This window comes from Mus musculus, chromosome 1 (genome assembly GCF_000001635.26).
Source record: "Mus musculus strain C57BL/6J chromosome 1, GRCm38.p6 C57BL/6J".
Classification (NCBI taxonomy): Eukaryota; Metazoa; Chordata; class Mammalia; order Rodentia; family Muridae; genus Mus; species Mus musculus.
In genome coordinates, this window is record NC_000067.6 from 52,567,320 (window position 1) to 52,593,652 (window position 26,333).

The following is a 26,333-nucleotide window of genomic DNA, read 5'->3' on the forward strand; positions in this document are numbered from 1 at the left end:
AGACGTGGTGCTGGAGAAGGAACTTGGAAATTCTACATCCCAATCTGCAGGCAGCAGGAAGAGTGAGACGCTGGGCCTGGATTGAGCATTTGAAACTCTAAAGCCTATCCCCAGTGTCTTAGTCAGGGTTTCTATTCCTGCACAAACATCATGACCAAGAAGCAGTTGGAGAGGAAAGGGTTTATTCAGCTTTTACTTCCCACATTGCTGTTCATCACCAAAGGAAGTCAGGACTGGAACTCAAGCAGGTCAGGAAGCAGGAGCTGATACAGAAGCCATGGAGGGATGTTTCTTCCTGGCTTGCTTCCCATGGCGTACTCAGCTTGCTTTCTTATAGAACCCAAGACTACCAGCCCTGAGATGGTCCCACCCACAAGGGACCTTTCCCCCTTGATCACTAATTGAGAAAATGCCTTATAGCTGGATCTCATGGAGACATTTCCTCAACTGAATCTCCTCTCTCTGTGATAACTCCAGCTTGTGTCAAGTTGACACAAAACTAGCCAGTACACCCAGTGACATACTTATTTCAACAAGGCCACACCTCTTAATGGCCCTTAAGTAGTACCACACCCTGATTATCATTCATTTAAATACATTATCCTCTGGAAGCCACTCCTCTACTCAAACCACCTACCTGGGATGAAGTTTGACATTCATCTTAAATTTCATTGGATGACTAACTCTAGTACCTAATATTCTAGAGGATCTAACACATTACCCATGAGTCACTAGAGTTTCAGTTTTTTAATGGGCAAAGAAAACGAATACCTTGCATGTCTTTGTAACAGGAACTTATGATATATAAAGATAACACAAACATGATGCCCTTGTTTTTAATATCTAAATAGTATTCCATCGTGTAAATGGACCACATTTTTCTGTATCAATTCTTCAGTCAAGGGACATCTGGGTTGTTTCCAGCTTCTGTCCATTATGGATAAGGCTATGAACATGGTGGTGCACATATCCTTGGGGTATGTGTTGGTATCAGGACCTCTGAAACCCATGGTATCCATGACATCTGAAACCATAGGCAGAACCCGCACACCTATTGCCAAGGCAACAGCCACTATATTCCCAGAATCTACTTGGTTCACCTCACACCTTTACCTGTAATTATGACATCATCTATAAATAAAGGCCCCCCTGATCTCTCTCTCTCTCTCCTTTCCCCCTTCTCTTTCTGCTACCACCTGCCCCCCCACCCCCCACCCCCCACCCCCGTCTCTCAATAACCTCATGTGGAACTGTTTGGCCTGGTGTGGACCTTCTGAAGCTGTGCGACGGTGAAGATCATAACAGTATGGTAGGGCATCTTTTGAGTATATGCCCAGGAGTGGTATAGCTGGGTCTTCAGGTAGAACTATTTTCAGTTTTCTGAGGAACCATCAGACTGATTTCCAGAGTGGTTGTGCCAGCTTGCAATCCCACCAGCAATGGAGGAATGTTCTTCTTTCTCCACATCCTCTCCAGCATCTGCTGTCACCTGAATTTTTGATCTTAGCCATTCTGACTGGTGTGAGGTATAATCTCAGGGTCATTTTGATTTGCATTTCCTTGATGACTAAGGATGTTAAACATTTCTTTAAGTGTTTCTCAGCCATTCAGTATTCCTCAATTAATAATTAGGGGAGGGGTTGAAGAAGCTGAAGGAGAGAGCTAGGAAGGCCAGGAGTCTTAGTTTACCCAGACCCCAGGGAGCTCCTAGAGACAGAGCCACCAACCAGGAGCATACATGGGTTAGTCCGAGGTCCCTGGCACAGATATAGCAGAGATCTACCTGGTCAGGCCTTAGTGGGAGAAGATGTGCTTAATCCTCTAGAGACTTGAGGCCCTAGGGAAAAGGGAGGAAGTCCTGGTGTTGGGGGGAGCACCTTTTCAGAGGCAAGGGTGAGGACAAATGGGATGAGAAACTGTGGGAGGGGACCCTAGAAAGGGGGGTAATGAATAGAATATAAATAAATAAAATAATAAAAGATGAAAACAAAAAACAAAGCAAACAAAGCTGACTGTGAGGACTCAGGACGTTCATGCTTCCTTTGATCATCAACCAAGTCTTAGACAGTGTTCTAGATGAATATGCGTGTGGTGGTTTGAATATGTTTGGCCCACAGGAAGTGGCACTACTAGTCGGTGTGGCCTTATTAGAATAGCTGTGGCCTTATTAGAATGGGTATGACCTTATTAGAATAAGTGTTGAAGGAAGTATGTCACTGTGTAGGTTGATTTTGAGGTATACTAGTGCTTGAGCTCCAATCAGTGCAGAAGAGAGCCTCCTGGCTGACTGCCTAAGACAAAGTCTCCTCCTGGCTGCCTTTGGATCAAGATTCAGAACTCTTAGCTTTTCCAGGACCATGTCTGCCAGCACACTGCCATGCTTCCCACCATGATGATAATGGACTGAACCTCTGAAACTGTAAGCCAGCCCCATTTATATGTTGTCCTTTACAAGAGTTACCTCGGTCATGTCTCTTCACAGCAATGAAACCCTAAGACAATAGGCAAAAAGATGAGGCTTATATTTCACTTATTTTTTGATACAGCACCTGGTTATATAACCTGGATTGCCTGGAACTCATGGCTCTCTTATTTTGGCTTTGTGAGTGCTGGAATTGCAGGTGTGTGGCACCACATTAGGCTTTAGAAATTTAAAAAAAAAATCACAACCTTCATTATTTCCCTAATTTGTTTATTTATATTTATTTATATCATTTATTTATTTAGGTACATAAACGTGTGTCCTACGGCAAGAGCACAGAGGTCAAAGTCCTGGGTGTCAGTCAAGCTCAGCAGCAGGTACTTTACCTACTGACCCATCTTGCAAGTCACTGTTTTAAAAGTGTTATGTGAATCTAAAATATTTAAGCATTTAAAAAGTATTTTTATTTTATTAAGAGAGATTCTCTTTATTATGTAGCTCTAGTTGTCCTGGAACTTGCTATGTAGATCAGGCTAGCCTTGAACTCAAAGTAATCCATCGACCTTTGCTTCCTGAGTGCTTTGTACTACCACAACCAGCTTAAAATTATTATTATTATTATTATTATTATTATTATTATTATTATTATTTTGCCAGAGAGAGAGTTCTGAGGTTTAGAGCATTGGATGCTTTTCCACAGGACCTGAGTTTGATTCCCGGCAACCACTTGGTGGGTCACAACTGTGTACAACAATAATCTTGGGAGTTGCAATGCCCACCTCTGAACTTCCAATACCAGGCATCCAAGTAGCAAAACACCCAGACATATAAAATAACCTTTTTCTAAAGTGTTGTATTACCCACATATTGTTGAAGTTTTTGTTGTTGTTGTTGTTTTGGGTTTGAGTGCAATTTTAAAGAAAATACAAAATTAAATCTGGAAGTTGGGAGATCCAGTTGGTTTAATTTTGAATTGATGAGGGTAAAATGAAAAAAAAGGTTGCATCAAGCTGTGAAATGTATGGAGAAATCTCCAAAATGTGCACATGTAAGCTAACAGTGATCAAAAGCAAATTAACCCAACGTGTGATTATAATATCACCACAGTTGTCACTGCATCTGGGGCATCTGAGGAGACTGTAGAGTACCTGGACTCTTCAGTCAGAGCCTGAAGCCTACAGATATGGGAACTAGGCTGTAAATTAGGGAATGACCAAAAGGAAGACCTCTTTTCTTAGGAGATGAACTTTCAGAAAGCATTTTGTTAATATCAACAATCTTTTAATGATCTCTGTGGCTAGGCCCAGAGTACTGTCCATCCCTGTCCTAGTTGAGTCCTGGACAAGTTCCCAGCCAAGGGCACAAAAGAGGGGGGTTAGAATGCCAAGAGGGATAGACATCTTAGCACTTCCCTAGTAGAGCTATGCATCTGACACAGGGCTGCATCTGTCTGAAAGAGGAAAAATGTTTTCCTAAATAGAGTGTTGTGTTCTTTGGCTTTGATTGTCAACTTGGCACAACCTAGAATTCACCTCAAAGGGAAGGAATCTCTGTGAAGAACTGTTTAGATCAAGTTCGCCTATAAGCCTGTGTGTGTGTGTGTATGGGGTGGGGGGTGGATAGTCTTGAAGCTAATTGATGCAGGAAGACCCAGTCTACTATGGGTCACACCATTGCCTAGTCTAGGTCCTGAACTATATGAGAGTACATAAAGCTAGTTGAGAGCAGGCAGGCAGCCTGGGTCCACTTGTTCTTCTTCTCTCTTGACTGTGGATGTGGTGCTACTGAGTTCCGCAAGCCTCTGTAGCTACTACCTCTCCACAGGATATCTGGCACCCTAGAATTATAAGCCAAAAGAACCCTTCTCCCCTAAAACTGCTTTTGGTAGAGTGTTTTGTCAAAGCAACAGAAATGAAACCAGAACAAGAACCTAGACAGAGAGGGTACCATTTCTTACCTACATAAAAGCCTGTGTGGGCGGGCTATTACTGTGAAATGTGACCACACTCAGATCCTGAAGTGCTAAAACTCAGAGTGCCCATTGAAATTCTATGAAAGTAGTTTGACGATAAATAAAAGATGGCATTACTTCATACAGTGGGTAGTAAACATATGGAACTCATTATCCTCAAGATGTTGCGTAGTCTACAAATATAAATAGGATAAAGAAAGATTTAGATAAATCCACGCTGGTTAGATTCATGTGAACGGCTAGAGTATTGTTAGAAACACACAGGGAACATGTCCAAGTACTTTCAGGAAAAAATACCATGTTTATATTCAAAGTGTCCTGCAGTTCCAGGGCCATAAACTGAGCAGAGTGACTGTCTATCAAGAGAATTCCTCAGGGAAATCAACAGTAACCAATTTTTACACCCCTGGGTGTTACTCTGCTGTGTGATAGAGGGCTGCCTTCATATCCAAAGCTTTCACTCTAGTGCAGTCTTTCATACGATTTCAAAAGAAGTTTCTCCTCTTCCCTTTTCTTGTCACTTGTGATGCGTGACAGTTTTACTGGACGGTAGGAAGTGCTTTCCTAGACCAAGATGACAACTGGTATATGCCAGGCCACCTGTTTATAACTTAATTTGATTTGTGAATAACAGTTTTAGTCTTCTCCCCTGTTCCTTGGACTTCCGTTTCCACTGTGGGAGGCTCCTCTTTCTCAGGTCGACACAAGTTCCCTCCATTCCATTGCCCCGCAGAGAACCAGCTGTACACTTAACAATCTCATGTGGAATCATGGGCTAAAAGGAGAGAAGCCAGTTCTGGTATCAGTGTTGGGTGAGGCTGCAAATGAGCTAACTCCCAAAGTTAGGGAGCTTCAGGCCCATTCTGGATCCTCTCGGAAATAGGTCTGTTTAGTTCCCGTCTCTGGGCCGCTCAGTGCAACCTCAGAGGCAAACCCAAAACATCTACAACTCTAAGTACAAGCCTATGACCTATCTATAGATGTGGAACATATTGTTCTCTTCCTCCAGCCCAATGTCTACTTCGCCAATCATCATTGACTGATACCAGTGCATCATTCCTTTTCCCAAAAATGATGAATTGGAAAATTCAGGAAGTCGTTCCACAATGCACAGTAGGACAATGCACTGTGGCATAGTAATCCAATCTCTGTCCATTCTGGATCAGTCAACCTGATGCAAGCTCTACAGAGTCTAGTTCTCTTTTGTGCTCTCATTGGCTAGCATGATTTTCTGCTTTTCCTTGCAGACTCCAGTTTTGTTTCTAAGCAATAACGCACACAAACCTCTAAATGAATAAATAATACTTCTGGGGAAATATCATCTAAATTCACACTTTAAAGAGAACTAATATTTGTTGGAAAGAAACAATGTGTGGTCCTGTAAGTACAAAACACATCACTGTTGTTTAATAACTCAAAGGCCCCATGAACTGAGAAGCACTAAGTCGGAACAATGCCTTTGCTTTTGTTTGAGTTCCTATGTGATATGACACATCTGACAGTTCTCATGAAGTCAGCAAACTATCTTTTCTAAGGATAAATTCCTGCTTTCATCTCTAAGACCAAAGCATTGCCTGTCATTTTTAAACCATAGGGTTTTCCTCTTGCTTCTGCTCAAGACTTCCAACAATCTTAGAGTGGAATTTCAGCTCAGGCTACTGTTTTGCAGAGTCTGATGCTTAATACATTTTAAAATATACTTTAATGGTTCTGTTTTTTTAACTTTAACACCTGAAAGTTCAGGACAGGTGCCATAATACTGGCCAGCTGTTTACCAAGCAGATTTCTCCTTTAGTTGCCTCATAATTACAAGGGATCTGGATCACTTTGAGAACTTGATCCTTTCAAGAACAAGCTTGAAGAATAGACATCTCTCAAAAGAAAACCTATAAAAGGTCAGCAAGCCTGTTAGTCATGTGCAACCACACTAATAATCTGGGAAATAAAACTCAAAACCATGATGGCATATCAACTCATCCCATTCAGAATGACAATCACCAAAGAAAAATAACAAGTGCTGGCAAGAATGATAAGAAATTCCTATTATTGATAGGAATATAAATTAATACAGCTGTTATGATAAACTGTTTGGGGTCCCCTTCAAAAAACAAGAAATAGAATTAGGATAAGATCCACACATGTTTACATACTCAAAAGAAAACAAGTCAGAAGGTGTTCAAAGTCTCTCAACTGTCCAGTTGTAGGTCTCTGTTAATTGCCATCTACTGCAAACAGAAGCTTCTTGATAAAACCTGAACGAGGTACTGATCTATGGCTATAATTAACCTGTGGGTATAGCAATGTCTTTAGGAGTCACTTTATTGCTATGTTCCTTTAGCAAAATAATGTAGTAAGTTTTCCCTTAGGTCCATGACCTATCTAGCCTCAGGTTTTTGGCATCTTAGTGATGTCAGATATGGGTTCCTTCTCATGGCATGAGCCTTGAATCCAATTTTAACATGTGATTGTTTACTCCTATAACATTTGTGCCAGTATATCTTGCAGGCAGGTTGCTTTTGTAGGTCACGGGCTTTTTAGCTGGATGGTATTTTTTGGTAGCATGAAGAGAACCTTCCAGCAACAGGATGTTAGTCAGAATGAGTGAGGATTTTAGTTAGGCAGAAGCTCTGATTCCCTATGTTTAGTGACATAAGTATATGGTGTCTTCAGCAGTAAGACTGTACCACCGGTTATGGAGAGTAACCAATAACCTTGGCAATAGCCTTCGGTGCTTGTGGAATCCATGGGAGCCCTCTGACCAACAAACCAGTGGGATGTAACCCATTACTGGCAGTGGAGATTTACCTGGTGGTAAAGATATCTATTTGAGGCATTGGCTCCATTTAGAGTCCTATAATATATGTATACACTCAAGGAAGCTTCTACAGTAGTAGGTTCCCATGTGTTTTTGTTTGGAAAGGTTATTAGTGTCAGTTGTCCTTACATTTCCTCCTTACCTTTCTCTCCCATTCTCCCCTCTATTGAATCCTAGTTTCATTCTACTCTTGTCTCTCTATAACACTATCTTCTATTTTTCCTTTCCTTGGAAATCCCCTCTGCCTTGCCTGGTCCCTTAGTCCCTGTCTGAGGCTTTGAATAAATTTCGTTATTACATGAGACTTTTGGTCTCATTTATTGACTCCCAGGTCCTACTGCCTCTAGAGTGGCAATAGACTTATAAACTATAAGGTGAAATAAACTCTTTCCTCTTCAAGTTGCTTTGGCCATGGTATTTTGTCACATGGTAGAAACGCTAACTAGAACACCAGTTCTCATGGGATGGAGGAGCTCTTGGTTGTTTGACTATTTTATGGAATACTCTACCAACCACAATTTCAAGTCACCAACATGTTATTACCAATTTAATAGTTGTCTTATAAGAACCAGTTACAAACTGGCCCACACAACACTAGATACATACCATAGACGTTTCTTTAAGTTTCTCTTATTCGTCAATGTTCAACTTGATTGGGTATATCTCTCAATGTATTACTTTTGGCCATGATTTTACAAGAGCAATGTGCACTTGCCACAGTCAGTGGAATATTTCTAACAGCAATGTAGGAGGAAAAAAAACCAGTAGAATGTCAGAATTATATGTACACATTTTAAACAATGTAAGCAATCAAAACTGTTTCTCTTGTCACTGACATTAAAAGAAATAAACAAAAAGCACATGAAATAGCTATTAACAGCTGTATTAATACTTTGATGACCAACAAGCACTGTTTAGTCATTTTACATAATACAGCAGTTTGTTATTTAGATACACTTTCTAATGACCACTTAAAGAGATTTATTCTTTTATGGCTCGTGTATAACACATTATACTATTTTCCACTTTGAATAAAGGCAAAGAATTCCAGTAGACAGCTTTTTTTCCATATCAACCTTTTATTTTCAACACTTGCTGGTGCTGAGAAATATAAAACTAGGACGTTGATCTCATGAGTTGCAATGCATAACTTTAATGACATCTATTTTGCCTAGTTGGGGAACTTTTTAATAACTCTTGATACTTAGCTGTGGCCCAGATGGACAATAGTGTTGGAGAACTGGTTGTGGATAAACTTAGCACAGTTATAAATTCAAGAAACTACATTAGTTACTGTCTGTCCTGAGATGAGAAACAAGGTGGAATTCAGTTCCTTCTGAATCACTGAAGCAAAATTACTAAGCGCGTCCCCAGAGGCTGGCTAGTGCTCTTCATTGCTCTGCACCCTCAACAATGTATCTTTTGGACCACCAAGACCTTCATTGTGAACTGATTAATCTGGTCAGTTAGAAAGAGACTTAGTATATTCTTGTAACTCTTCACAAGGGACACTTTTCCCTATGTGTGTTATATCTTGGCTATGGTCAGGATATGGAAGGATTTTAAAGCCATTTAAGCAAGCCTTCCCACACAATAATCAGTTCTATCACAAAATCTTATATTTCTTTGAAAGATTTCCTTTCCTCAGTAGCTTAGAAATGTGGTCTTAAAGAGTTCCTTGGGGAAAGGTCATTTCCTAAATTCTCCACTATCCGAGCCCTTAGAGGAGATTAAAAACTACTAGTAGAGGTTAAAACCCTGGGAGAAAGTGTTACTGCCTCTTCCTAGGAAAACAGTGTAAGGCAAGTAAGTAAGAAGAGGCAGGCTTGGGGCAAGCATCCTTACCCACCAAGCAGTACCCCAGCTCATGGCGTGTCAGTTGTTCTCTTGCAAGACTTCAAGTTTGTTGAATTAAAAAAAATAAAATAAAAAACAAACCTAATGGTTTATAAGGAAAATAAAACAAGGTAAGTTGCTGGCAAGGCATAATTTAAAAACACAATTCAAATAAAACCTGTAACTATATTCCTGTGTTTAAAACTTACTTCACTGTAGATTTACAGTCTCTGCAAACACCATTTGCAGAAGTCAGTGTGCTGTTAGCATGTGGTGTTAACAGAAGTCCTTTCCTTTGTCCTAAAGAATGAGAACACAGGGAAGTTCCTATGTGGTGTTACTCTCAGAAGTTAAAGCTACTGCTTATAGTGGTGAAATATAAATGTGCTCCAAGAAATTCTCCACATTTTCAGGGGATATATGTTGTTGTTGTTGTGTTGTTTTCTTTCACTTTCTAATCTTAGCCAAAATTTTAATTCTTTGCAATGGAGCTGAATCTGCCTAAATACCTTTCCCTGCCCTTTAAATACTTGAACTTGGATTCTGGACTTAAAATCCATTCACAAATGAGTTGTGGGGTTCAATCACTCTTTTTCACTTCAAACTTCTCTTTCCCAAAATTAGACCATCAACATCAACACTGGCTCTATCAATTTCAAGCAAGATCAGCTCCTATAGTCAGAAGTACTTCACAGTGGGGCCAGAATGAAAAGCTGGTCTCCCCTTGGTGTCTGTTTTTACAGTGGCTTTCTTGGCAGAGAATACTGTACAGCCTTGGACATTGTTCAAGCAGGAGCCCATTGGACCCTCAGATCGATGATATTGCAGGCTTTGAGAACTTCACAGCTCAGCCTGGAGCAGCTTGGCATGGACAGCTGGTGGTAGTTTTGGGGAGAATGACCTATTAGTTTTTCATGCTGTGACAAACAGTGGATAAAAGTTTTATCTTGGCTCACAGTCAACTGATATCATTTGACTTCACACTGCTCCACTTCTAGTTACCAGAAAGCAGGGTCAGAGGGTCCTGGGACACAAAGGTGAGTCCCAGCAATGCACCTCCTCTAACCACACCCCACCTCCCAAGTCTCTACCACTTCCCAGCAATGGCAGTAGATTATGACTCTGCCAATGGATTAATCTGTTGATAAACTCAGTGTAAGCCCTCAAACACTTCATCCACTGATGTTCAAGACTCAATACAGCAGCCTTGGAAGACATTTCAGATTTAAGCCTCGACAAATAGTCAACTTGCCTCTATTTAGATCTGTGTAATGAAATGACATATACCACCTTCTATGTCAGCCTCTTTCAGTTTTAAATAGTTTATGCTCAAATCTAATTAAATATTGTTATAGACTTGTTTTTATAATAGCTCACCACTGTGGATATTAATTCTCCGTCTTCTTTCTCTTGTCTACTCAATGTATTCTTTCTTGATATTTAGAAAACATGAGAGACCAACACAAAAGAGGAATCCAGAGGTCACCTAAAGCAAGTAGCTAAAGACCAATCCTAGAAAGTGTTTCTAATTCACAGCTCTTTCCCCCTAAGCTGTCTGCCAATAAATTCTGTTCTATGACCATCAATATCACAATAACACACAAGCAAAGTCAGCAGGAACTGTGAAAGCGCCTGGATTAGCATGTGGTGAAAATCCAGAGGCTATGCCTGTCCTTTCTTGGGTGAAACATCTGGCAAACATCCTGGGTTTGGGTTAAAGGCCAGAAGCCACTTTAAGGAGCTGCTCTGTTCCCTCACAGGAGATCTAACTCCCTGGCAGCTGGCAACTTTTCTTGTTGTGATAGGTGTTCTTGACCCTCCACAAAAGTCCTCCTTTTATCCCCCTTCCCCCTTTTCCTTCTCCTCCTCTTCTTCTTCCTCCTCCTCTTCCTCCTCTTCCTCCTTTCTGGGCTCCTTTTCTCTCTTTATCCCCACCCCCGCACTCCACACCCTACTGCACACACCCTCCCACTCCTTAACACATTCAACACACACATGCCCACCAACTTCCTCTCCAAACACACCCATGTAGCAAATTCTCCCACACACACCCAGGCAGAGCAGGGCGGTCTGCAGTGCATCCTCTCTGTAGCTCTCAGAGCCCTGAACACTACCACAGGGCATTTCCTCTCCTACTTGTTATCATTATTTTTCCTTCACCTCACACCAGCCCTTCCCACTCTGCTCCTTCAGCCTGGGAAAGCTGGCTTTCCATCTTTCACTGCACATTTGTAATCTGTCACCAGCAGGAAAGTTGTCTGCCCTGCATGTGCCTGCCTGCTGTTGTGTAGCAAGGCTCAGAGGGGGGAAGGGAAGTTGCTGGCAGGCAAGTCTATTTCTGGAAACCACAAAAACTCGTTTTCCCTCCTTAAGTCACTGAAGGAACCATTCATTCCAGCTTTGAAATACTTACCAGCTTTCCTGTTTCTCTGTAACCATGGCCAGGTTCCTGAATCTATTCTTCAGAAATCATAAGGTATCTATCTCCTGATGTGATATCCCTCACATCCTGTCCATCACGACTAACAGACTCTATGGACTGTATAGAGGGCAAGGAGAGAGGGAGATACAACAATTTATAGTTAACAGAATATAAATACACTTTAAATATACTCCACTCTCCTAGTTTCTCATGCTTACTCAGCTGACAGACAGTGCCTGACGGCTTTCCCAGGACCTGATCTCAGGCAAATGATTTTCCGTAGATGACTGGGTTTCTTGTTTTGCAGTAAAGTGGATAATAGTTTAGTCTAATAAACATTAAGAATATTGGAAGCCCTTTATTCCTGATGCATTTTCACAACTTAATTTTTTTAATTGTGTGTGTGTATGTGTGTGTGTGTGTGTGTGTGTGTGTGTATGTGTGTGTGAGTGAGTCAGGTAGTCAGGTCTGGTAGCAAGTGTCTCTAATCACTGAGCCCTTCTGCTGGCCCAGCATCCTGACACATTAAATTATAACTACTACTTACATGAAGTAAATATTGAATATCCCATACATTTCATTGGACCTTAAGAAGCAAAACAGATCCTGGTTTTGCTACAGAAAATTTACCATCTAAAAAAGACACCAATGAGACAAAATAAAGTAGATAGATAGATAGATAGATAGATAGATAGATAGATAGAGATATGATATGTAAATGAGTAGCCAGCAGCAGCAATTTTGATCTTTTTTGAGGGGAGGGGAGAGTGTAAAAGTTCAGTGGGTCCCCACTTTCCACAGAACAAAGTCCTCTCATGAAAATCTGACATGTGAGCGCCAAGCATTCTGGGTCAGGCACATTCTGTCAACTCCATTCAATTCATCGCATCAACAGTATCCTCTACCCACTCACTAGGGCCATTGACTCCACACACAGCTTGAACTCTGCGAGAGTCTGAAGTTTAGGGGTCCTGTTGCTTCTGCACTGTATCCCTCACATTGCTTTATTCTGTTCTTGCTCTACGAGTGTTTGCTGAAGGGAGACTGTTGTGGGAAATATTAAAAATGACCAGCTGGCTTCCAGCGCTACTGCCAGCAACTCTCTGCCCCAGCACAGTCTCGCCGCCTTTGTCTCTAGCTAGCCCCCACAACGACTGGTCACTCCAGCTTCAGTTCGCTTGTCTCACGAGCTGTAGTTTCTTCTCAGCCATAAACCCCTGTGGACGGTGGTCCCACATCCCAGGAACCCAGTAAAACAAAACTCCTGAAGCTTATAATTAAACACTCAGATTTATATATCAATAAATTCTCAATTCACAAGATGTCCACACAATAATTTCAGGGCCAATTGATAGTGATACAAGCTGCCCACTTAGATTAGACAAGTTACCCCAATTATTCTATTTCTATATGACAACATATCTAGCTGTGGCTATTTAAAGCCACACTGATTCTGAATCATCATGTCCATCTACCTCCATCTTGGCTCCTTCTCCTTCTCTCTCCTCTTCCTTCTCTGCAACTCTTAGCTCTGCCTCCCTTTCCCCTGTCCAATCACAAGCCTCCTGCTGCACTAATATTTACACTAATTGGACAGGGGAAATCCTATGACAGGGGACTTTGTGAGAACCAGGCAGGTGTGACCAGGGTTCAGTCAGAATTTGCAAAGCTCATGAATAAACAGAAGATATGTCCTTTAATGTATAGAGAGCTTGCCTTATTTCTATATAATGCAATAGTACTTTAAGCATTCTTATTCACAAACTGTTTTTCCGTTGTCATAACTGCCCAACCATGTTAACAGGTTTCATGGCTCTCGGATGTGCTTATTCAGCCTCACGTGTCTGAGCTTCACATAGCCTCATACCGGTGTTTACCAGAGGCTAACAGGTTGCTAGCATTGCTGTCTCCAAAACATACAAAAAGCCAGTCAGCACTGTACAAATAGAGACTGGAAGCAGACCCTGCATTCCCTAGTTAACTCACATACTGCAGGGTACAAAGAGATACTAATCCTCTCTCTCCCATCCTCCTCCCTCCCCCTTCCTCCCCCCTCCTCCCCCCTCCCCCTCCTCCTCCTCTTCCCTCCTCCTCCCCCCTCCTCCCCCTCCTCCTCCTCTTCCCTCCTCCTCCCCCCTCTTCCCCCTCCTCCTCCTCTTCCCTCCTCCTCCCCCCTCCTCCCCCTCCCCCTCCTCTTCCCTCCTCCTCCTCCCCCTCCTCTCCCTCCTCCCCCTTTTCCTCCTCTTCACTTCTCCTCCCCCTCCTCTCCCTCCTCCCCCTTTTCCTCCTCTTCCCTCCTCCCCCTCCCCCTCCTCTCCCTCCTCCCCCTTTTCCCCCTCCTCCTCCTCCTTTGATAAGAATAATGAGTTTTTCCTGAAGGACTCCCTTTCATCAGTGAGCCTGAAGAGCTGGTGTTGGGTCTAGCCATCTCTGTCTGCTGCCCTGTGGTTCAGATACTGTGAATCTCTGTCAGAGATAAAACCTGATTCAAAGTTGCCAACAATTTTCCATGGCAATGAACACTGTAAAAACTTACTCAACCTAGGTGTGGTGCATGCCTCTAATCCAAGTGACTAGGAAGGGTGTGTTGGGGGTTTGCCTAACTCAGTGTTCAAGACCAGCCTGGGCAGCATAGTCAAACATGATTTAAAAAGAAAAAAGAAAAGAAAAAAGTAAGCCAAAAAAGTTTAAATTAAAAAACAAACTGTAAGCAGGAAACTCTTTATGATATGTATGAATATGTAACTGAAATTTGAGCTTGATATTTAATTATGAACTTCAATTTCTGTCTTTCTCTAAAGCATCACTTGTTTAAAAAAAAACATAATTACTAAGTTAGCAACTGTAGTTGCACCACATTTGCTAATCCTTAGAGGTCCTAACAAGCTCATAAGAACAATGGGAGAGAGTATTTTTAAAAACCTACAGACAGACTAACCAGGTTTAAAAACATCATATGTTAAAACTTGGAGTAATATACTATAAGGAAAGTGTACATTCCATAAACTAAGCAAAATTACATGGTCTATTACAATGCACATTTTGGATTTTGAGTAAAAAATGACTGTGTGTGGCTGCACAGGAGGCGCTGTGGCTGGTGAGGGTAAGCAACAGTCGAGGAAGTTCTCTAACAGAATGAAGGTGGCTGAGAGGAGGGGCTGGGGGTGGCTGAGGAGAGTGGGTTTGTGTTTGAGAAGTGTAAGTGTTCTAACGTTTATTTTACCATCAGTTCATGACTCCACAAATCTACTTGAGGCCACTGAAGTATGCACTTTAAAGATTTATTTATTTATTATATGTAAGTACATTGTAGCTGTCTTCAGACACTCCAGAAGAGGGCGCCAGATCTCGTTACGGATGGTTGTGAGCCACCATGTGGTTGCTGGGATTTGAACTCTGGACCTTCGGAAGAGCAGTCGGGTGCTCTTACCCACTGAGCCATCTCACCAGCCCCGAAGTATGCACTTTAAATGGTACACGAACTGTATAAAGTCGGAAAAAAGAGGAGGGAGAATGGAAGGCAGTAACGGACTTGAGGATGCCCAACTTCCTGTCTCTAGCTATATATCTAGTAGGACTCACTCCACCTCAATTTTGAAACCTTTTACTTTTCTTTCATGGCGTGTGACTCTCAACTGTTCTCTGGCATCACAGAGCTGAGAAAAAATGGAAAGGGTCCTTCAGTCCATGAACATTGTGAAGAACAAGCAAGGGCTTGAGCTGTAAGCTGTGAGATCTTTGACTCCACTCATTCCTGTTCGTCTTGCAAGCTTTTGTTGTAAGAATCAATGAACGTTAAGAAATCCACACAATGGAGATGATAGCAAGCACAAGTAAAATCTAGTCATAAACTTCCAGGAAAAGAAAAAGAAATAAAGATGGGAAAAACACAAGGTTTCAATGATTGTTTCCCAAATCCACCCTTATAAAACAAAGAATTTCACAGTACATTTGTCCCCAGCTACCCTTTGGGATATAACCCAAGATGTCCATAATGGATGCCTGAAACGATAAGTGATAGCAATCCCACATGCATTATGTTTTTCCTATACACGTACCCATGAGAAAGTTTGCTCCATAATAAGATTATCAGCATTATTACTTTTGCATTTTGGCGCTGTTATTAAACATGAGAATCACTTTAACAAAAGTAAAGAGAAGAAGAACAATCTTTCAGAACTTGAGGGAGCTACTGAATGACCAACAAGTAGGTCAGATATACACTGTGGAATCATTGCACATAGGGATGCTGCATGCCCTGGTTGGAACAGATGGGCCACAGCAGGATGTCATCACTAGGCTCAGAACAACACACAATTTAAAACTTATGCATTCTTCCATTTATCATTTTTTGGACTACAGACCATGAAATCCCAATCCCAGATAAGAGGGGACTATTATATGCATCATGGTTATTGCAACAATAGTGTATACAAATGGCTAGCATAGAGACACATTTAATGAATGGTAGTTATTATTGCACAGCATGTAGTCTGAGGATGGACCATGAGTTCAATATCATAGGCATGTCATTATTTCTTCTCATTCAGTTTCAGATCTCTTACAGGTTAGTGTGCCAGCCTTATGCTAGGGTTCAGGTTTAAAGAGCTGATCCTGTCTGGAACATTTTCAGTCACGGGACAATGGCTGACAATGACACATTACTCCGGCCTTCCTTTTATTGGCTAAAACCTGTCCCAAGGTGATATCCATTATCAAAGGGAGAAGTCATTTCTACCACATGACAAGATGGAAGATCAGGGTAGTTATTGACAGCTTTGATGATCACCACACATCCTTATGAGGGCAATACTTGTAGTTTCAATTATAAAATTAAAAAAACAAACAAACAAACCAGGAATCCGAGGTACAGGATTTGTTGACAACATAGTGATATGGGTTGAAGATACAGAAGGCATTAGACCTGAGTCTAGGTTGTCCTATGTTATTTCCATCCTGATTCTGAAAGCTGAAAATATTCTACCAACAAGGATATGTGAAATTGTCTCCCACCCACATTTATAGAAAAATATGCACATTTCCTTTGGGGACCAATTCGTAACTGCCTTCTCAGAAACCAATTTAGAACAGAAACTAAGAGCATAATATGTTCACACACCCTTTGACCCAGTAATCCTGCTTCTGGGAATTCACCCGAAGAGGATCATCGCCTAAGATAAAAAAATAAGTTATACTCATGAAAAATCTCTGTGGTGGCATTGTTTATAATAGCAAAGAACCAGAAGCATGCTATACTTTCAGGGGAAAAAAAGTTAAATAATACAATGCATATAGTATAAAGTAGTTCTTTGTAATTAAGAAGACCATGTTATAATGTTTTAAAATCTCTTGTTGCAAAAGTAAACTAAGAATGTAGATATGGCTGTTAAGAGTAGTGCTCCACCACCACCACCATGTTTGTGTAGCAGACTGCACGGGCATCCCCTTGCTTCCGTTTATGTCAGAGCCCACATCTCCAGCTTCAGCCGGCCACAGACATGCCCAATCGTCTCCAGGTTTCTCTTGAATCCATGATCCACATGGGCCATATGATCGCAGTTTTGACAAGAGATTTCCTAGTTTTACCATGAAAAACTCAAGGCCTAAGTTCCTTATGCTTCATTTATCCTTTCCTTAAAAACAAACAAGCAGATAGAGACAGCGCCGGGGCAAGCGCGAGCCGGACGGGCACTGGGCGACTCTGTGCCTCGCAGAGGAAAATCAACTAAACATGGGCAAAGGAGATCCTAAGAAGCCGAGAGGCAAAATGTCCTCATATGCATTCTTTGTGCAAACTTGCCGGGAGGAGCACAAGAAGAAGCACCCGGATGCTTCTGTCAACTTCTCAGAGTTCTCCAAGAAGTGCTCAGAGAGGTGGAAGACCATGTCTGCTAAAGAAAAGGGGAAATTTGAAGATATGGCAAAGGCTGACAAGGCTCGTTATGAAAGAGAAATGAAAACCTACATCCCCCCCAAAGGGGAGACCAAAAAGAAGTTCAAGGACCCCAATGCACCCAAGAGGCCTCCTTCAGCCTTCTTGTTCTGTTCTGAGTACCGCCCCAAAATCAAAGGCGAGCATCCTGGCTTATCCATTGGTGACGTTGCAAAGAAACTAGGAGAGATGTGGAACAACACTGCAGCAGATGACAAGCAGCCCTAGGAGAAGAAGGCTGCCAAGCTGAAGGAGAAGTATGAGAAGGATATTGCTGCCTACAGAGCTAAAGGAAAACCTGATGCAGCGAAAAAGGGGGTGGTCAAGGCTGAAAAGAGCAAGAAAAAGAAGGAAGAGGAAGATGATGAGGAAGATGAAGAGGATGAGGAAGAGGAGGAAGAAGAGGAAGATGAAGATGAAGAAGAAGATGATGATGAATAAGTTGGTTCTAGCGCAGTTTTTTTTCTTGTCTATAAAGCATTTAACCCCCCCTGTACACAACTCACTCCTTTTAAAGAAAAAAATTGAAATGTAAGGCTGTGTATGATTTGTTTTTAAACTGTACAGTGTCTTTTTTTGTATAGTTAACACACTACCGAATGTGTCTTTAGATAGCCCTGTCCTGGTGGTATTTTCAATAGCCGCTAACATTGCCTGGTACAGTTTGGGGGTTGTAAATTAGCATGGAAATTTAAAGCAGGTTCTTGTTGGTGCACAGCACAAATTAGTTATATATGGGGACAGTAGTTTGGTTTTTTTTTTTTCTTTTGGTTTTCTTTTTGGGTTTTATTTTTTTCATCTTCAGTTGTCTCTGATGCAGCTTATACGAAGATAATTGTTGTTCTGTTAACTGAATACCACTCTGTAATTGCAAAAAAAAAAAAAAAAATTGCGGCTGTTTTGTTGACATTCTGAATGCTTCTAAGTAAATACAATTTTTTTATTAAAAACAAAACAAAACAAAACAAAACAAAAAAAACAAACAAGCAATGGAACAAAACCCAGCAATCACTACAGTACTACCGTAGGTCTGAAGATAAAGTTAGAAAATATAAGTTTGTCCTTTACTCAAGAACACCCTCAAATCCATTTCTCTAATATAAGCAAGGTAAGAAGTTTTGTTACCTATAGCTTTAATGCCAGTTACCATCACATTTTGTCTTAAATATTGTTTTTCTTTTTGGAAGGTGCATTGCTGAGAACTGATCCAGTCCCTTGCCCATGTTCAATGCTTATGGTCCCACAGAGGTAGGCCCCAAGTCCCCAAAAGGTGGCTTTTTTTTTCTAGAAAAGAAAATATACCCTCTCATATTTGTGGAGATATTTAAGAAAAAGTTAGGGGAAAACTTTATAGAACACAATATAGAAGAACATAGAAATGACAGTTTTGCCCCAGTTTGGGCAATTTTGTCTTTAAACAGACAGAAATCATTAGGGGACCTGACTAAGAAGGCTATGGGATATGGGCTGCATGGTGATGAAGACAGCCAAGAGCCTGTGCAGCCTAGGGGGTGACAGGAGACTGCCACACTGTGCGTGTGTGCAAGGGATGCAGTATGTTAAAAGGGGGAGGGGAGGGGAAGGCACAAACCAAGGATTGCCCAATTTTACCAAGATCCCCCCTTTCCCCCGAGCAACGCTGCGTGTAACAGTTATTGACTCAGATAAAACCCTGTGATTTAACTGTAGGGATAAGCACCCCATCGTTTTCGGTGCTGAGGATCAGACCCAGGCCTTCATGCATACAAAGCAGATATTCAGCTTCAGAGCATCCCACAGCACATGTCTGTCGTCCTAGAGCTGCACAGTAGAAGACAGAAAGATTACTGAGCCTTGTTGGCCAGCAGATCATGTGCAGTCAGTGAGTTCCAGACACTGAGAGACTGTGTCAAAGAACAAAAACAAGGTAGATAAGAATAAAGGGAGAGGTCTGGCATCAATCTCTGTCTTCTGAATTCATCTGTCTTCATATGCACACCAACTGGAACACACACTTATATATGCATGTGTGCACACACACATGCACACACACTCAGAGACACCACAAAGAAAAGTTGTAACTTGTTTTGTGAGTATTTTCAATAATCCAGATGCTATTTGATATGTTTTGCCTATGGTCATATCATTTGGAATGTACTGAATCTTATCTATATAATATAATAAATTTACCAACTCATTTACTCTTCTAAAATTCTATTACATAGGCACAATTATCATCATACACAAAAAGAAAAAAGGAAAAAGAAAACGAAGTCTTAATATTTAGGTAGTTTTCCTAAATTCATGCATACAGCCATACAGTCAACCTCAAAATGTGAGCTTTTAACTCCCTACCTGCACTAAACAAAGCATAAATTATTAGATCCAACAAGAAATATGTAAGCAAGACTCCAAATAGTGATTTTTCTAATTAGTCTTTCACAATTGTATTTAGAGTAATAAATTGGCAGATTAACTTTGTTTGAAGCAAATTACATGGTCGTTATAAAATCGCATGCAGACTGCTGGTTGTCTAACAAATATTCATTTTCAGTTCTCTTTTAGGCTACTAGAACTGTTTTAATCTGACTGCTGCCACCCAGCTAGAGGCTACACCCACCTTGCAGCCATGCTTGTAGTACAGATAGTCAGGTAACTAAGGTCCACTCCATGAATCTTAAATAAAAAACAGAATGGTGCTCATGGGAAGTCTCTCTAAAGTGAAAACTACAATCTCTGCTCCTTTATCCTGTCCCTTGGGGCAAGAGCATACTGGTCTGTACTTCCCAAGTATGCTCATACCTGAGCAATGGGAGAGAAACAGACAGACCTCTGACAATGATGAGACCACTTGCTGCTGAGATTCCTCCAAATTTGCTAATAAAGCTAAGGGCCATAAGCTTAATGTTGCATAATTTCCATTTAGACTTGGAAAGTCAGGGCCCTGATACAAATTCATCGACAGTCATCTTTCTCTTCTCAAGGAATTTGTTCTAAGACATACCTGTTTCCTAAACCTCTTCCTGCCCCATGGACACCAACATCCACAGATTCCCAGTTTTCTAATATAAAACAGCATACTATATGCATATAACTTATGTACATTGTTCCATATATTTTAAACCATCTCTAAGCGACTAAAATATCTAAAAAAATAAATAGCCTGTACTGTTTAGTGATCAATGCTCAGAAGTAAACAATTGGTTACGTTCAGGAAAGTGCCAAGTATTTTCTTTCCATTGCTGATTTAATCTGTGGATGTGGAGGGATGACTACACTTCTTTTAAATTTTCATAATTGGAGCCTGGAGAGACAGTTTACTTGGTAAAGTGCTTGCTGCATAAGCATGCAGACCTTAATTAGGTATCTTTCACACCCATGTAGAAAACCAGGCATGGATGTGCCCTGTAATCCTAGCACTGGTCTGCCAGAGACAGGCAAATCCCTAGATCTGGCTAGCTGGTCTAGCCCATTCAGTGAACTCCAGGTTCAGACAGTGTGCTAGTTAGTTTTTGTCAAGTTGACACAAACTATAGATACTTGGTTAGAAGGAACATCAGTTGAGGAATTGCCTCTTTTAGATCTGTAAGGCATTTTCTTGGTTGATGACTGATGTGAGAAGGTTCGGCCCACTGTGAGTGGTGCTATCCTAAGGCAGATGGTCCTGGATTAATTCTGTAAGAAAGCAAGTTGAGATGGAATGGAGAAATGGCTCTGTGATTAAAGAACACAATACTCTTTTAGAAGACCTGGGTTCAATTCCAAACATCTATATGGACCCTCACAACTACCCACAACTCCAATCCAAGGAATATAACAACACTCTCTTCTGGCCTTCCTGGTTACTAGGCATGCACATGGTGCACAAACATACATACAAGCAAAACCAAATCCCATGCACATAAACTAATAAAATAATCTTTAAAAAAAGAAATGCACGCAAGTAAGTCAGTAACCAGAGTTCCTACACTGTATCTGGTCCCCTCCCCTCCAGGTCCCTGCCTTGATCTTCTGCTCTGGTTTCCATTCATGATGAAATATAAAGTGTAAGATAAAGTAAGCACTTTCTTCTCCAAATTGGTTTTGGTCAATGTTTTGTCATAATAACAGAAAAGTAAACAAAACCAGAAATTGGTATCAGGAATGAAGAGTGTTATTGTGACAGCTCTATATTGTCCTAAGGAAGACTATGGAAACATTGGGACCTTGGGCTGAAAACATCATGGAGTGTTGGAGTTTAATGTGCTGTTTTGTAAGAACTTTGAAGATGATGCTGAGAGCAGTGCAGATGATGGGAACCTGGCTTACAAAGTTTCAGAAGGAAGCAGAGACTATCAGGGTCATTCATGTAATAGTTTGATTTTTGAAGACAGTGGATATGGGCTATCAGCTAGGCTAATAAGTGACCAGCACCTCTGAGACAAAAGTCTTTTGGAAAGTATTTTCTCAAGAGCAGCACACAGGAGCTGTGGGCCCATGGGACTGAGGCTACATCTCAAGCTGAACTTGGCAATATGGGAGAGAAAGTATGCTGAGCAAGCCATGCAGTGAAAGCCAATGAGTAGTATTCCTCCACGGTCTCAGCAGCCAGATTCTGCCATGAGCTCCTTCCTGCTCTAGCTTTGGCTTTTTTTTTTGTTTTTTGTTTTTGTTTGTTTGTTTGTTTGGTTTGGTTTGGTTTGGTTTTTTCTGATGGATTGTAAAGTAGATATGAAAAAAACTCTTCCTCCCCAGGTTGGTTGTGGCTAGGGTTTTCTCATAGAAGCATAAAGCAAACTAATGTGTTCTGATATATTCTGACTTCTTTTAGTTTAAGACTTGTTCTTTATTATTTTTCTAGATGTTTTAAAGTTACCTTACTATTTTAGTGGTCTGAAACTTCTTAATGATGTGTTCTGGTGTGAGCACTTTAAAATTTTATATTCTAACAGTTCTGTATGGCACTTTCAGTTCTGAGATTGCAGCCTTTGGCTCTGAAAACATCTCTTGTATTTTCTCCTAGTTTCTTCTTTTCCTCGACATTTCTACAGTTCAGACATTGCACCTTCTGGATTGACCTTCTAACTCTCTGGTCTACACATTCTTCTGTTTTTATCACGTTTGTATACCTTTCTGGTATATGCCTCTTAAGTTTTAAAATTACATGTATAATTTCCAAAAGTCTTGTCTGTTGGGAGCCGCCCCCACATTCGCCGTCACAAGATGGCGCTGACATCCTGTGTTCTAAGTGGTAAACAAATAATCTGCGCATGTGCCAAGGGTATTTTATGACTACTTGTACTCTACCTTTCCCGTGAACGTCAGCTCGGCCATGGGCTGCAGCCAATCAGGGAGTGATGCGTCCTAGGCGAAATATAACTCTCCTAAAAAAGGGGAGGGGGTTTCCGCCATTCTCTCTCGCTGGCATCTCTCTGGCTCTGCGCGCCCTGCGCTCGCTCGCTGCCTAAAGATGTAAACAATAGAGCGCGCGCGCCGGAGCTCTGGCTCCTAAAGATGTAATAGAAGGGGCTTTCGTTTTTGGGGCTGGGCGCTGGGCGCTTGCCCTCCTGGCTCCCAAAGATGTAAGCAATAAAGTTTTGCCGCAGAAGATTCTGGTCTGTTGCGTCTTTCCTGGCCGGGCGTGAGAACGCTATTAAGAATTGGTGCTGAAATCCGGGACGAGAAAAAAAACCGGGACGAAAAAATACAAGAAAACTCGGGACCGGCACAAGGAAGATCCCTCATTCCAGAACCAGAACTGCGGGTCGCGGTAATAAAGGTTCCCGTAAAGCAGACTGTTAAGAAGGATTCAACTGCATGAATTCAGAACTTTTCAGCTGGGGAACGAGAGTACCAGTAAGTATAGCTTTACGAGGTACGCCTGGCCTTGAACTTTCTAAGGAAATTCAAGACAGTCTATCAGAAGTAAAGTGGAAAATAGCTTTATAAGGTATGTTTGGCCTTGAACTTTCTCTAGTGTTAGAAGCCCTTTTGTTCCTTTTCACATGTTATCAAGTGGTTAAGGCAGGGCGGATTCTAGATGAAATTCAGGACAATCTATCAGAAGTAAAGCGGGGAGAGAGAGTAGGAGCAAAGAGAAAATATGGTACACAAAATAAGCATACAGGCCTTTCCACGGGTCTTGAACCTGAGGAAAAGTTTAGGTCAGGTAAGAATACCTGGGGAGAGATTAGAAGGAAGGAGAAGGAAAAAGAAAAGAAAAAAGATCAATCAGCGGAGGCTTCTAGGAGAAGGAGCCTCTACTCATCACTAGGTGAGCTCAAGGAGCCAGTTTTTAATAGTTCTGAATCAGATGAAAAGGCTATTAGGGCCTGGAAGGCGCTCTCCCGAGCAGGTGAAGCCACTGGACAATAATGACAGAGGCAGGCTCTTGCAGCCTACAAGGTCTTATTGTCCACCCTGGAGTTGTAGATCAGGATTGTAAAGGGGAACTTCAGGTTCTCTGTTCTTGTCCTCAAGTTGTCTTTTCTATATCACAAGGGGACAAAATAGCTCAACTAATAATTTTGCCAAGCCTACATGGCTGTTTTTTCTTCCTCTGGTATTCCTAGAGCTGCAAGAGGGATTGGTTCTACTGAAAATGATTCTGATTACTTAATAATGCCTTTAGATTGTTGTCAAATTTTGTCTACTCACGTAGGAGTAAACCCTCGTGGCGTCAGGCCATTACAGGTCTGACAAATGGATGTCACGCATATTTCCTCCTTTGAGAGAAATCAATATTTACATGTTTAGAAGAAACCCACTTAAAAATGGGATTGTGGTATATACTGATGGATCAAAAACTGGCATAGGTGCCTATGTGGCTAATGGTAAAGTGGTATCCAAACAATATAATGAAAATTCACCTCAAGTGGTAGAATGTTTAGTGGTTTTAGAAGTTTTAAAAACCTTTTTAGAACCCCTTAATATTGTGTCAGATTCCTGTTATGTGGTTAATGCAGTAAATCTTTTAGAAGTGGCTGGAGTGATTAAGCCTTCCAGTAGAGTTGCCAATATTTTTCAGCAAATACAATTAGTTTTGTTATCTAGAAGATTTCCTGTTTATATTACTCATGTTAGAGCCCATTCAGGCCTACCTGGCCCCATGGCTCTGGGAAATGATTTGGCAGATAAGGCCACTAAAGTGGTGGCTGCTGCCCTATCATCCCCGGTAGAGGCTGCAAGAAATTTTCATAACAATTTTCATGTGACGGCTGAAACATTACGCAGTCGTTTCTCCTTGACAAGAAAAGAAGCCCGTGACATTGTTACTCAATGTCAAAGCTGCTGTGAGTTCTTGCCAGTTCCTCATGTGGGAATTAACCCACGCGGTATTCGACCTCTACAGGTCTGGCAAATGGATGTTACACATGTTTCTTCCTTTGGAAAACTTCAATATCTCCATGTGTCCATTGACACATGTTCTGGCATCATGTTTGCCTCTCCGTTAACCGGAGAAAAAGCCTCACATGTGATTCAACATTGTCTTGAGGCATGGAGTGCTTGGGGGAAACCCAGACTCCTTAAGACTGATAATGGACCAGCTTATACGTCTCAAAAATTCCAACAGTTCTGCCGTCAGATGGACGTGACCCACCTGACTGGACTTCCATACAACCCTCAAGGACAGGGTATTGTTGAGCGTGCGCATCGCACCCTCAAAACCTATCTTATAAAACAGAAGAGGGGAATTGAAGAGATTTTACCCCGAGCACCAAGAGTGTCTGTGTCTTTGGCACTCTTTACACTCAATTTTTTAAATATTGATGCTCATGGCCATACTGCGGCTGAACGTCATTGTACAGAGCCAGATAGGCCCAATGAGATGGTTAAATGGAAAAATGTCCTTGATAATAAATGGTATGGCCCGGATCCTATTTTGATAAGATCCAGGGGAGCTATCTGTGTTTTCCCACAGAATGAAGACAACCCATTTTGGATACCAGAAAGACTCACCCGAAAAATCCAGACTGACCAAGGGAATACTAATGTCCCTCGTCTTGGTGATGTCCAGGGCGTCAATAATAAAAAGAGAGCAGCGTTGGGGGATAATGTCGATATTTCCACTCCCAATGACGGTGATGTATAATGCTCAAGTATTCTCCTGCTTTTTTACCACTAACTGGGAACTGGGTTTGGCCTTAATTCAGACAGCCTTGGCTCTGTCTGGACAGGTCCAGACGACTGACACCATTAACACTTTGTCAGCCTCAGTGACTACAGTCATAGATGAACAGGCCTCAGCTAATGTCAAGATACAGAGAGGTCTCATGCTGGTTAATCAACTCATAGATCTTGTCCAGATACAACTAGATGTATTATGGCAAATAGCTCAGCTGGGGTGTAAACAAAAGTTTCCGAGATTGTGTGTTACTTCCATTCAGTATGAGAAATTTACTAGGACAGCTAATTTGTCAAAAAGTCTTTTTCAGTATATGTTACAGAATTGGACGGCTGAATTTGAACAGATCCTTCGGGAATTGAGACTTCAGGTCAACTCCACGCGCTTGGACCTGTCCCTGACCAAAGGATTACCCAATTGGATCTCCTCAGCATTTTCTTTCTTTAAAGAATGGGTGGGATTGATATTATTTGGAGATACACTTTGCTGTGGATTAGTGTTGCTTCTTTGGTTGGTCTGTAAGCTTAAGGCCTAAACTAGGAGAGACAAGGTGGTTATTGCCCAGGCGCTTGCAGCTCTAGAACATGGTGCTCCCCCTGATATATGGTTATCTATGCTTAGGCAATAGGTCGCTGGCCACTCAGCTCTTACATCTCACGAGGCTAGTCTCATTGCACGAGATAGAGTGAGTGTGCTTCAGCAGCCTGAGAGAGTTGCACGGCTAAGCACTGCAGTAGAAAGGCTCTGCGGCATATATGAGCCTATTCTAGGGAGACATGTCATCTTTCAAGAAGGTTGAGTGTCCAAGTGTCCTTCTCTCCAGGCAAAACGACACGGGAGCAGGTCAGGGT

At 41.6% G+C, this 26,333-nt stretch overlaps 1 protein-coding gene, 1 long non-coding RNA gene and 1 pseudogene across 3 annotated transcripts in view; 2 read left to right on the forward strand and 1 right to left on the reverse strand.

The window, feature by feature from the left end:
- Positions 1 to 1,215: 1,215 nt before the first annotated feature.
- Nemp2 (nuclear envelope integral membrane protein 2) overlaps positions 1,216 to 26,333 on the forward strand; it is an 83,385-nt gene continuing 58,267 nt past the window's right edge. For both annotated transcript variants that reach the window (XM_006495936.2, XM_006495937.2), the window contains exons 1-2: positions 1,216 to 1,309; positions 2,728 to 2,799. The gene's annotated coding sequence lies outside the window, so the exon portion shown is untranslated. The remainder of the gene's footprint in view (positions 1,310 to 2,727; positions 2,800 to 26,333) is intronic.
- Gm28178 (predicted gene 28178) lies at positions 2,695 to 12,973 on the reverse strand. Its single transcript, NR_151614.1, has 6 exons — positions 12,943 to 12,973; positions 11,459 to 11,584; positions 9,255 to 9,345; positions 9,055 to 9,147; positions 7,816 to 7,943; positions 2,695 to 5,169 (listed from the first exon to the last, which is right to left on the reverse strand). It is a non-coding gene; the product is annotated as a predicted gene 28178 (long non-coding RNA).
- Gm5527 lies at positions 16,903 to 17,840 on the forward strand (annotated as a pseudogene).